We start from the raw sequence: 11,470 nt of genomic DNA, 5'->3' as shown, positions 1-11,470 counted from the left end.
TTCGATGCAAGATCAAAGGCGCCGCCCACCATTTATTAGAAAACAGACAGTCGTAACCTCCCAGTGTGGCCACCGACCTGCCTACGCCTTACTGAACACAGGGTCAACACTGGGAATCGCTTTCAACAACCACCCCACCCTGTTGAAAGGAGTCATCTAATCGGTTCTCAAATAACTGTGTCAGGTCTACCGCCGCGTTAGCTATTGTGAAAGTGTCGAATGAATTTTGTGATAGCTGTGAACACGTTGAATGTCATTTAGTTTTTGATACTGAAAGTCCATTCATTTGCTAAAGACTATTAAAATCAATTATAAGACCGTATAGTCAATGGAAACGAAATGTAAGAAAGATAAATAGCAAATAGAAATGTTTAGAGATTTATTTTTTATCTGACTCCAAAGTAGACTTATTATGACAGAAACAAGGTCATATATTTCAGAACAAGTTACGTATCACATCAAACCGTTGCCAGCAATATTAATTTCTTGAAGATAATATAACCCCATGATACATTTCTCCAAACAGTCTCGGCTAATGACTTTGTAAATTAATCTACATCGGACAATGTAAAGAAAATTCAGTTAAGACATATCCAGAAGAGGTCTTGGCGGAAGCTGCGAATGTCAAAAGAAGAATCAGTGCTGTTGTATTAATTTTTCAGCTGACATTACCCGACTGAGATGTGCATATGTGAGACTCATTATGAAGCCAAAGGGTTTCACAAATATAATGTTGTTGACGAATAGGGCAAAATGGAAATCCCGTGGCGCTTCATTTACAAACTCTGCTTGTAATATTTCTCAACCAGTCGCTGTATCACATCAGTAAGAGACGATCTTGTTGTGAAATAGACGAAAGGGGAAAGTAATTAGTCCGACAGTTGATATTCTTGTTGTCAGGGATCTTTAAAAAATATAATTTGTTTAAAAAATAATAATTTTAGCACCAGGTGTTAATGAGGGATGTTCGGCTCTCCCATCCAGAGGAAGACCGAAACAAGGTAAATTCACACGACATATATAACACAAAGGTTCCCATTTAGCATTTCTTGTGTCTGAGTTATTTATTTAATCTAGTCCCAGTTTGAATATGAAGTTGATAAATCAAAGCAACTCTGAGTACACATTAACCCTAAACCATGATTTTGAATATCGGAATTCTTGTTCTTGCTATCGTGAAAGCCAAGAGGGGTGATTATACATAACGTCTAATATATGGATTGAGCTTTTTAAAGAACCTACATCATGACTACAGTTCGGACTATAATAAAATAACAGAAGGCGACAAGACAGAAAACGAATATATTAAATCTCTCTGCGCTTTACAGAAGATATAAAGAAACCATTATCTGAAGACGAAAACTATAAGAACGTGTGCTCCTTGAGATGATGGCATTGCAAGCAAATTCAAAAGGTCTACAAGGCACTACATAACTAACCCCCATACTGACAATACTCTTTAATAACTCACCAATGGGAGAAAAGTATCATCTGCCCCCTCTAAAAGTCTGGAGATAAAGACAATACAGGAAACTACAGAGGAATATCTTTAATAAATTCCATATGTTAGGTGTTTACAACAGTCATCAACTAACGACTACAGATATGGTGCGACAACAATAGTTTCACTGATGAAACCCAGGCTGGAATCAGACCAGGATATTCGACTGTAGATCAAGTTTTTACTCTACAAGCTATTGCACAAAAGTATCTATCTAAACGAAATTGATTTTTTTCATTGATTTTACTAAAGCCTTTGATTACGTTCATCATGATATTCTACTAAATCAACTAAATAATATTGGTCTCAGAGGGAAAATATTGAACATATTTACTTATGTATGCAAGATGGTTTGCTTGTTTTCGGACAGGAGAAAGAATATCAAACTACTTCAGCTGCAACATGGGTACCCGTCAGGGAAGCATTTTAAGTCCTGAACTATACATCATATTCATAAATCAACTTGTATCTACGTTGAAAGAGAATGGTGCAAGAGGCATATTTGTATCAACAGACACACCTAACGTATTCGCTCTGGTTAAAAAGAAAATAATTGAACTAGATAACCTTTGTGATGAAAAAGACATGAATATAGACTGAAATAAGAATACAACCGTAGTATTTAGAAATGGTGGACCACTAAGAAATAATGAACAATCGTACTTCAAATGTGAAAAGATAAATGTTGCTAATCATTACAGATACCTTGGTCTGATGTTTACACCAACACGGAGCTGGTCAGCATCGCAATGTCTGTTTATGCCTGTTTTTAACATTTTCGTCCAAAGACCAGGCCTCCAGACAGTGACAAATGCTTTTGTGAAGTCTATAAAGGCACAAGAAGAGTATTTTTCTCTTGAGTTTTTAATCTCTGTGTTAACAGATGAATACCAAATACATATGTCGTTAAAAAGTTTTTTTCTTAAGCCAGCTTGCTTTGATGTTATAAGATCGTTTTCTTCGAAAAAGAGTTTTAATCGGTCATTTAGAATACTGTTAGTCATGATTCAGGGATAATACCAGAGGCGAATACCAGATTAAAGAATTCAGCATATAAGGGGCAAGTAAATCGACACTGTTAATGACATGGTCGTTTTCTACATTATCTAGACTAATTGCTTTGTTCCGTTTACATATCTTTGCTACCTTTATCATTTCGACTTTAGTGATATCATCATTCTTAATACTGCAGTCACTAACGTTTGGCTTTGTTAAACCTTGTTCTTGCCTGTCTGCATTCATTTCCGAATCATGGTTTATTATTTATGGTTTGACTACGGTACATAGCTTCATTACTACAGATTCTTACACCACATGCCTCACGTGCCCTATGCTGTCTCCAAGATTGTTTACGGAATGTGGCTCGTCATGTTGCGCGCTGCGTGGGCGAGTGTTTGAGTGTTTGAGTGAGTGAGTGAGTGAGTGAGTTGGGTTTAACGCCTCTTATAACAGTATTCCAGTTACACCGCGGCGTGTCAGCTAAATGTGGGAGGAAAGCCCGAAGTGATGCAGGTCTCAGACGTTTACCACTTCGGTGAAACCCACGATCAGGGGTATGGTGCTGACAAAAATAGAAACATAATCGGGGCGAACGGGGATTCGAACCCACAATCATAGGTTTCTGGCGGGCCCAAGGGACGCAACTCTGCACAGCGAATCGCGGCGCCTCAGACGACTGGGCCACCCGTACAACCCCGTGGTAAATTCAAGTCATCCATTATAGATTCGGGCTCAATTTCCTTTCTTGTCTCATTTACATATAGATCAAATACAGTATAGATTGCTGGCATTGCCTTAGAAGAAATCTTGGTCCAAGTTAATTTACATAATATAATATAAGTTAATATAATTTACATATTTATTTGTAATTACTATACCTAAACCCCCTGATTTTATTAATCCCCCCCCCCCGATTTAATCTGAAGAAATAGAGTATATCTATTCATGTGTAAGTCATCCAAGGAATCGGATTTTGTCTCTTAAAGGCCAATTATGTCTGGGTGGGGTGATTACACTTCCTGTAACGGAAAATGGCGAGTGATGACGAATGGTTCGCCCCGGCATCGCGCGACAAGAAACATCGGCAACAGTGAGTACATCCTAAAGGCTTTAGCCTTGTGATCATGAAACATTATGTTAGAATCGTAGAAAAAATTGCACTTACGTTTAGTAGTATGGAACAATATGTTAGAATCGGAGACTATTGTCTATCATGAATGTATATTTAATAGTAAATGTTTCAATATTCTGTATTAAATACTGGAAGGTGATAGGTAGAAAAGATTTTGAGTTCCGTAAAATTGTAAAAAACATATGGTGGCCTTTTCCGATGGTGTTTCTGTCAATTTGGAGCAGTGTGGTTTTCGCCAGACACGTTTCGTGCTATTTTGAGGCGTGGCTGTCTCAGCCTGAGCACGTTGCGACCTGCTGTCACAGAGGGCGATGGTTCACGTGACAACGTGCAGTATTATCTGTTGTGTTTATCATGATGGGCGGGGCCTTCTCGCCTCCAGCCATGATACACCTAATAGGGACCTAATGTGCTTCTCGTCTTTTCAATGGCGGCAAGTAAGAGTGCACTGAACATTTGAGATGAAATTTATTATAATGTATTATGAATTTTGTAAAATGAACATTTTATTATAATGTATTATGAATTTTGAAAAATGAACATTTTATCATAATGTATTATGAATTTTGAACAATATCGTAATGGTGATTAAATATTTATCTCAATCTATTCGTGTTTCTTGGGTTGTTCCATTGTATGAAATAGGTAACAGACTAGGGATTAGCAGTGCCATGGACCGTGAACTTTTTTGTCTTAAGCTGTAGGGGAAATGGGATGTAGGGGTTTTGGGAGGTTACCAAGTAAGAGCATGTCTGGTAGGTTTGATAATTGCCGTTTCCTCGATCTTATTATTAGATATTTAAAACTGCCGACATACCCCTCCCCATAGTAGAACAAAGCAAACTTAGATTTTCCTTCTGTTTTTGTATCCACAGGACTAGAAAATGATCGTTGTGGTCAATTGTTTTAAGGGTTGGCGCTACTCTATAATAAATATTTATGATCTACCAAAAGTTTTCCTTTTCACCTTTGCAATTACAAAAATATTGAACACCCTGCTCCTACATATCCGTATGGTACACTGTTAGACGCTGGCTATACCGAGTCAATGATGAAAACAAAACCTCGTACAACTATATCCTAACTTCTCAAACTAATTTAGAAAACCATTAGAAAGTAACAGAAAGCTAATCTGATAGTGTACAATATGCATGTATGTACGTAAAATGGACGTACAATATATTCCCGTGTTGTTGTTTTTCAGGTGAACACTTGACACTGTGACGGGTGTCACCTCTCGGGCGGGCTACGCTTACCTTTTTGCGAACACCTGGTATCATCACTGTTTGACAGTGATTCATAAACATATGCTCGTGATGTAGTCGGAATCGTTCAGTCGACTCTGCTTTTGGCCGATATTTCTTCTGACTATGGACAAGGTTTTGTCGCTTTTAATTAAACACTGAATCAAAAGATATGCACTTTGAACAAAAACTATTCCTAAAATCATCAATTTCGCATCATAAGATTCTGTAAATAAATACATGTATGTTGAAACTATATGTCCCGATGCGTTATGATCAATCATCCCAATAAAGGGCTTGCTATGCAAACACACGGTGCCCAGACAAGGGCAACCTCAGGGCAAAGGAGAGCATTCGAATGAGTGTTTAAAACATAAGAGTAGATCAGTCGATCAATCTGTCTTCAGGCACTTAAGAGGCCACAGGCCTTTGGTACATATGCACACACTTTAAACCATTATTTACCAAATCGGTTCTATATAACAGTGCGTGGTATGTATACATGGACGTGTTTTGTGTGGTTAATTTATGTAGACGTTAATATTATCACCCCGTTCGGGATTACTGCACTTACATAGCAACGTGCATGTACGTGTATGTTTGTGTGGATGCTTGTACTAGTCCGGACTAATGCCTGTTTTATAGTGCTTGCCCACTGAGGTGCAATGCCGCAGTTTAACATGAGTACCCCGCTCTACTACTGGCAAGCCCTTGTTTTATCCATCTAATGCTGAACGCCAGGCAGGGTAACAGCGAGTGCCATATTTAAAGGTCTTTGGTATGACGCGGACGGCGATCGAACCGCCGACATTCCGCTCTCCGGGCAGACGCTCTGTCCACTATAGCAGAGGTATGACTAAAATAGATTATATTATGGTTCTAAGAAATGTTTTAATCTATCAGGGTAAATTACTTCGGAAACGCGCGTGGTGGCATACTAAAGTCCGTCGTTGGTCAGTTAGTGATTACACAAGGCAGGGTCTGCCATTGGTCAGCTGCACCTGCTACCAGGTACAGGCGTTTGTTGACGCCACTTCTCTGAAGGGCAGACAGCACACCAACATGGACAACACATCAACCGTGAGTTTTAACATCTCTGACATTTTACCTCCTCAGGAAATAGCCGCAGAATGCAATGCTACTAATATGTCATCTCGATGCGACGGTCATGATGCTGACCAAACTATTCATTTGTTTGATAGCTTTCAGCATATAATAGAAATCACTTTTACTTGCTGTGATGTTCTGAATGTATTTGGTAACGCTGTCGTGTTGTTGCTGATCTACAAGGCCACGACAAAGATGGAAGCTTCAGGACGCCTCCTCATGAACCAGGCTGTTGCTGACGCAGGAGTAGGACTATCCTGGCTTGTTCTGTATGGGATCATTTACACCAACCCTCACAGAAATATCCTACAGACGGCCATCCTTGTACATCGGATCGTCATTGGTATCTTTACTAGTGAGTCTACGCTGTCATTGGCCATTACACTCTTCGCCCTCCACATAGCCATCTGCAATCCTATTCTCTACAAAGTCCACTACAAACCCAAACAAATCTCTATCTTCATGGTAGTATCCTGGCTCGTAAACATTGGATGTGGTGGTTTAGCATTGGCAGCAGACAACGCCTTCGTTCTGGAACGTGATAACATCATATTGATGAATATTAGTAAACAGAATGCCTGGTTTCTATGTCTTGCTGTGTTCGGTCACACCATTCTACCACTTGCAATTATCATCATCGCCTTCACACGCATATGCCTCCATATGCGCAAGAAAGAGAACGTTTCCATCACATCCGCCTCCGCTACCAAGCTTTATGTCCGTCAAGCGAAGGGCATCCTTGTCGTATATATCACCTACATAGTAACATTTATCCCTATGTGGGTTTTTTACTCCTTCAACATTAATTTTAAAAGTGACAATGGCATTCTTTTCTTCATTATTGGAAACTGCGTTATTTTCCTGAACTATGTGTACCTTGTCTTCAAGCTACCCCTGTTTCTGTTGGCCTTCAAATCCTACCGTCGAGTTGCCTACCAAATCTTCTGTCAACACCTGGCATCAGGATCTTCATCGGTGTCCTCTGACGATCGAGGCAAATTGCCACAGAGGAAATACCAGACTGCAACAAACATCAACCAAACGCTTGATGACAGTGGCCACCAACGCTCTTCAGAGGCTGCCAGACCTACCCCGATACAGATGGATGAGACAACCCAGATGAAGGGGAATATTGGAAGAGTTAACCATGGCTTCACCAGCACCTGTTCTTTGTACCATGGGGACACAGCGAGAACAAACGGTGCAAACGATGACGTCAGTTCAAGTACAAGTGAGGACGTCGGTTCGAATGTCAACAGCTCCATTGCTAACGTTTACGTCAGTAATAGACCGGTAAGTGATATATGTATATTAATTACTGATACACAAACAATTACCCATGTTTTAGCATCCTTGCCATGAGTAATTAATTGTTTTATTATACCGAAATTTACTTCATAACGTGTTACTGTACTTCCTGTTATCAAACGTTTGCAAGAGACTTTCTTCAGCAAGGTCGGCAAGCCGTGTATTGCCACTCGCAAACACCATATTGTTCATGGCAAACGAAGCACGTGATATGGATTACCCAATGAAATTCGTAATAGAGGTATTGCAAGTTTGTTTGCTGTCTTGAGAGATTTCAAGTCGTCGTACCCCGACGGCGAAGAACGTTTCTCAAAATACCAATCAACGGATTATCTGGTCCAGACTTAATTAACAGTATTTTTTACAAGCCGCCACCTGGACATTGTTGAGTGCAGCGTTAAGCAACAAACTAATTACTGCTACTTCAGTCACTACTACCATTATTACAACTTATACTATTATCACTACTGATAATAATTATAATAAAAATAAAAATAACAGTGCTACTTTACCAACTTCCCAAACCGTCCGAAATAATCATCTCGAAAACGTAATTGCTTTTGAACAAATACAGATAGGATCTTTAAAGGATATATGGAATAGACTGTTGATAAAATGACAAGTCTCGTGCGAGGAGGACAAGTAGGGATATCCGGTGACGAACTGCAAATGACATCCGCATTTTACGTACTTCTCCAACCTTTCTATTAGTTTTCAACAATATGCCAATTTCACCAATATGCACGTAACTCCTCCTTCGTAACACCAAACTATATATATTGAAGTAAGGTCACTTCACTTTCTGCCACGTTTTCATTCTTAATCATTTATAATGAGCATCAGGCTTAAGCTCCCTGTCCCATAGCTATAAAAACTTTGTATTTTGCTATTATCTTATCATAAGCTGGGATTTTACAGGCTGATATACAAGAAGTTGTTTCTGAATAAATAAATAATCTGTCGTGAATAATGTTCTTTAAAATTTTAAATAATGAGTGAGTGAGTATGGTTTTGCTGCGCTTTTAGCAATATTCCAGCAATATCACGACGGGGGACACCAGAAATGGGCTTCGCACATTGTAACCATGTCGGGAATAGAACCCGGGTCTTCAGCGTAACGAGCGAACGCTTTAACCACTGGGCTACCCAACCGCCCCTTAAAATATTAAATAAACATGACGGATTGCCTCATATGTGTGAGCTGTTATTTGTATTACGGTAACCATCTTCGCAGTAATATTGTTTGTTAAACAATTACATGTGTTTGAAACAATAACACACAATAACTCACACACACAAACACACACAAAAAACGCGATTCCAAAACGAGGACAGTGTGTAATTACCATTTTGGCTCTCCCCTTCATTTGTATCATTGCTCAAAGGCGTACTCACGCTCTCCCCTTGCAAGACAACAAAAAGGGTATTAAAACATATTGTGATATAGACCATAAACTCCATTTCGATATCAACTGACACAGACACGTTCATTCCTTCTTATATTACCGGACCCTCGACAGTATATTTTCAATGAAAGCATCGTTTCATATGTGTATGCTGCATGTGAACATTTTCCTGTATCTCTTTTTGTCTTTACAGGTCGCCACCTAAATGGCTATGGATAGCGCTACAATCCAACAAGCTGTCGCCTACAGGAGCCGACTGCATGGGGACAGGGTCTCTCTGCTCATACCGATAGGGCAGTATCTGAAGCTTGCACACCTGTTCGTATACACTTCATATTTAATCATTCTTAAAGGGGCACCTGACTCGGGCAAGTTGGCAGCCCGAGTAAGTGTGACCCACTTCGTTCAAACGCTACTTTGTCTGTCTGTTTTCTCAAAATGTATTATGTATACTAATCTTACAGCCAATAATTAAAACACCTAAGCCAGACTATTGACCAACAGACCCAAGAGTCTAATCCTCCTTTAAAGGGCAAGTTCACACGGAAATGAACCTATTTTTCTTGTACTTTTTCCACATTAAAAGTGTTAACCTAGTAGTGTCATAGACAAAAATATAAAAATATCACAATTAATTAACATATGTTTTGCATTAAAACGATTTATATTTTTCACATTTACCAAGTGTTCTATTTTCATAACAAAAACACCATGGCTTATGCCCCTTGCAATATGACGTCATTGGTGCCAATTGATAAACATTATGACGTCATCATGTTATGTTAGAGCCGCTTCACGTGGTGTAGGTACAGCTGTGTGATTCTAGCGTCTCAGATGCCAGCCAGCATAGTGTTATGCTGAGTCACCACTGCGCCGGAGTGTGTCGTAGGCCATGTTGTTTTACCGAAAACTGGTACTTGATATCTTTTGCGTTGAGAATAGACAGGGATCCAGTTGAATTGGCACCAATTACGTCATAATCTAAGGGGGATAACTCAGGCCTGTTTAGCTCGAAAAACGAAGGCCTCATAACGGCATATCATTTTCACACTATTGTGAGCTTCCTACTTTCACTGTGAAAAAGTGAGTTTACATTTTCAAACACAGATATTAACTAATTCTAAAATTGCGTTTTGTTTAGAAAAAGAAAGAAAGTGATTTTTGCGTGTACACTTCCCCTTTAAAGTGTCTGCAACCGTTATATCAATTTTCAACCCTTGTGAGTCGCTGACACATGTACTTCAACAACACGTCTTATTGTTTCAAATACTCGCGTGGGGCTTTGTTGGCTTGTTGTGGGTAAATATGATATGGATCTGTCTCATGTTTATGGTTTGTTTATGGAAAAGTGTAAGACCGATTATAAGGCTTACGTCACATCAACACAAACTTCAGCCCGCTGCCCACCACCCACACGATACCTGAAACTCCAGCCTCAACCTTCCAACTCAACACCTGAAACGCCATCCGCCATACTCTCGCATATACATTATTCACCCTACAAAACAACACCTGAAACTGCATCCTCCTGCAATACACCACCCATCCACCCCAACCCCATCCCCCATGCCCATGCCCCAACCCCAAACCCCCATCCAACAGAGAGAGAGAGAGAGGGAGACACAGAGAGAGACAGAGAGAGAGAGAGAGAGAGAGAGAGAGAGAGAGACTCAATCCTTCACCCACCCGCACATCACCTTTCTCCATCTCCCACACAGGCACCTGAAACTCCCATCCCCCAGCTGCAACACAACACCTGAAGCTCCATCCTCCACTCTTCCACAAGGGGCGGTCGGGTAGCCTAGTGGTTAAAGCGTTCGCTCGTCACGCAGAAGACCCGGGTTCGATTCCCGACATGGGTACAATATGTGAAGCCCATTTCTGGTGTCCCCCGCCGTGATATTGCTGGAATATTGCTAAAAGCGGCGTAAAACCATACTCACTCGCTCACTCTTCCACAAAGACCATGAAACTCCATCTTCCACCTTCCCACACATCACCTGAAATACCACCCTCAATCCTCCACACAACACCTGAAGCTCCATCCTCCACCCTTCCACAAAGACCCTGAAACTCCTTCTTCCACCTTCCCACACATCACCTGAAATACCACCCTCAATCCTCCACACAATACCTGAAATTCCATTCTCCACCCTCTCTAACATCACCAGTAACCCCATCCTTCACCCTCCCACACAACACCTGAAACTCCATCTTCCACCCTTCCACAACACCTGAAACTCCATCTTCCACCCTTCCACACATCACCCGAAACTCAATCCCCCACCCTCTCATACAACTACTTAAAATAACTCTCAACCCAACGCCTACATCTCTTGAAACTGTAGCCTCTACAATCCCACACACCAGAAGCTCAAGCCTTATCCCACACTAGATGTACATCTGAAGTTTTATACTCCTCCCACACAACATGTGCAACTGAAGCTGGAGACGCCTTCCACACATCGTGTACACCTGAAGCTCCAGCTCGCTCCCACACGACAAGTTCACCCTAAGCTCGAGACTCCTCCCACACAACATGTACACCTGAAGCTGGAGACTTCCCACACAACATGTACACCTGAAGCTGGAGACTCTTTCCACACAACATGTACACCTGAAGCTGGAGACTCCTCCCATACAACATGTACACCTGAAGCTGGAGACTCTTCCCACACAACATGTACACCTGAAGCTGGAGACTCTTCCCACACAACATGTACACCTGAAGCTGGAGACTCTTCCCACACAACATGTACACCTGAAGCTGGAG

Source organism: Haliotis rufescens, unplaced genomic scaffold, assembly GCF_023055435.1.
Source record: "Haliotis rufescens isolate VD_foot unplaced genomic scaffold, xgHalRufe1.0.p SCAF_37, whole genome shotgun sequence".
Classification (NCBI taxonomy): domain Eukaryota; kingdom Metazoa; phylum Mollusca; class Gastropoda; order Lepetellida; family Haliotidae; genus Haliotis; species Haliotis rufescens.
This window is presented reverse-complemented; position numbering follows the sequence as displayed.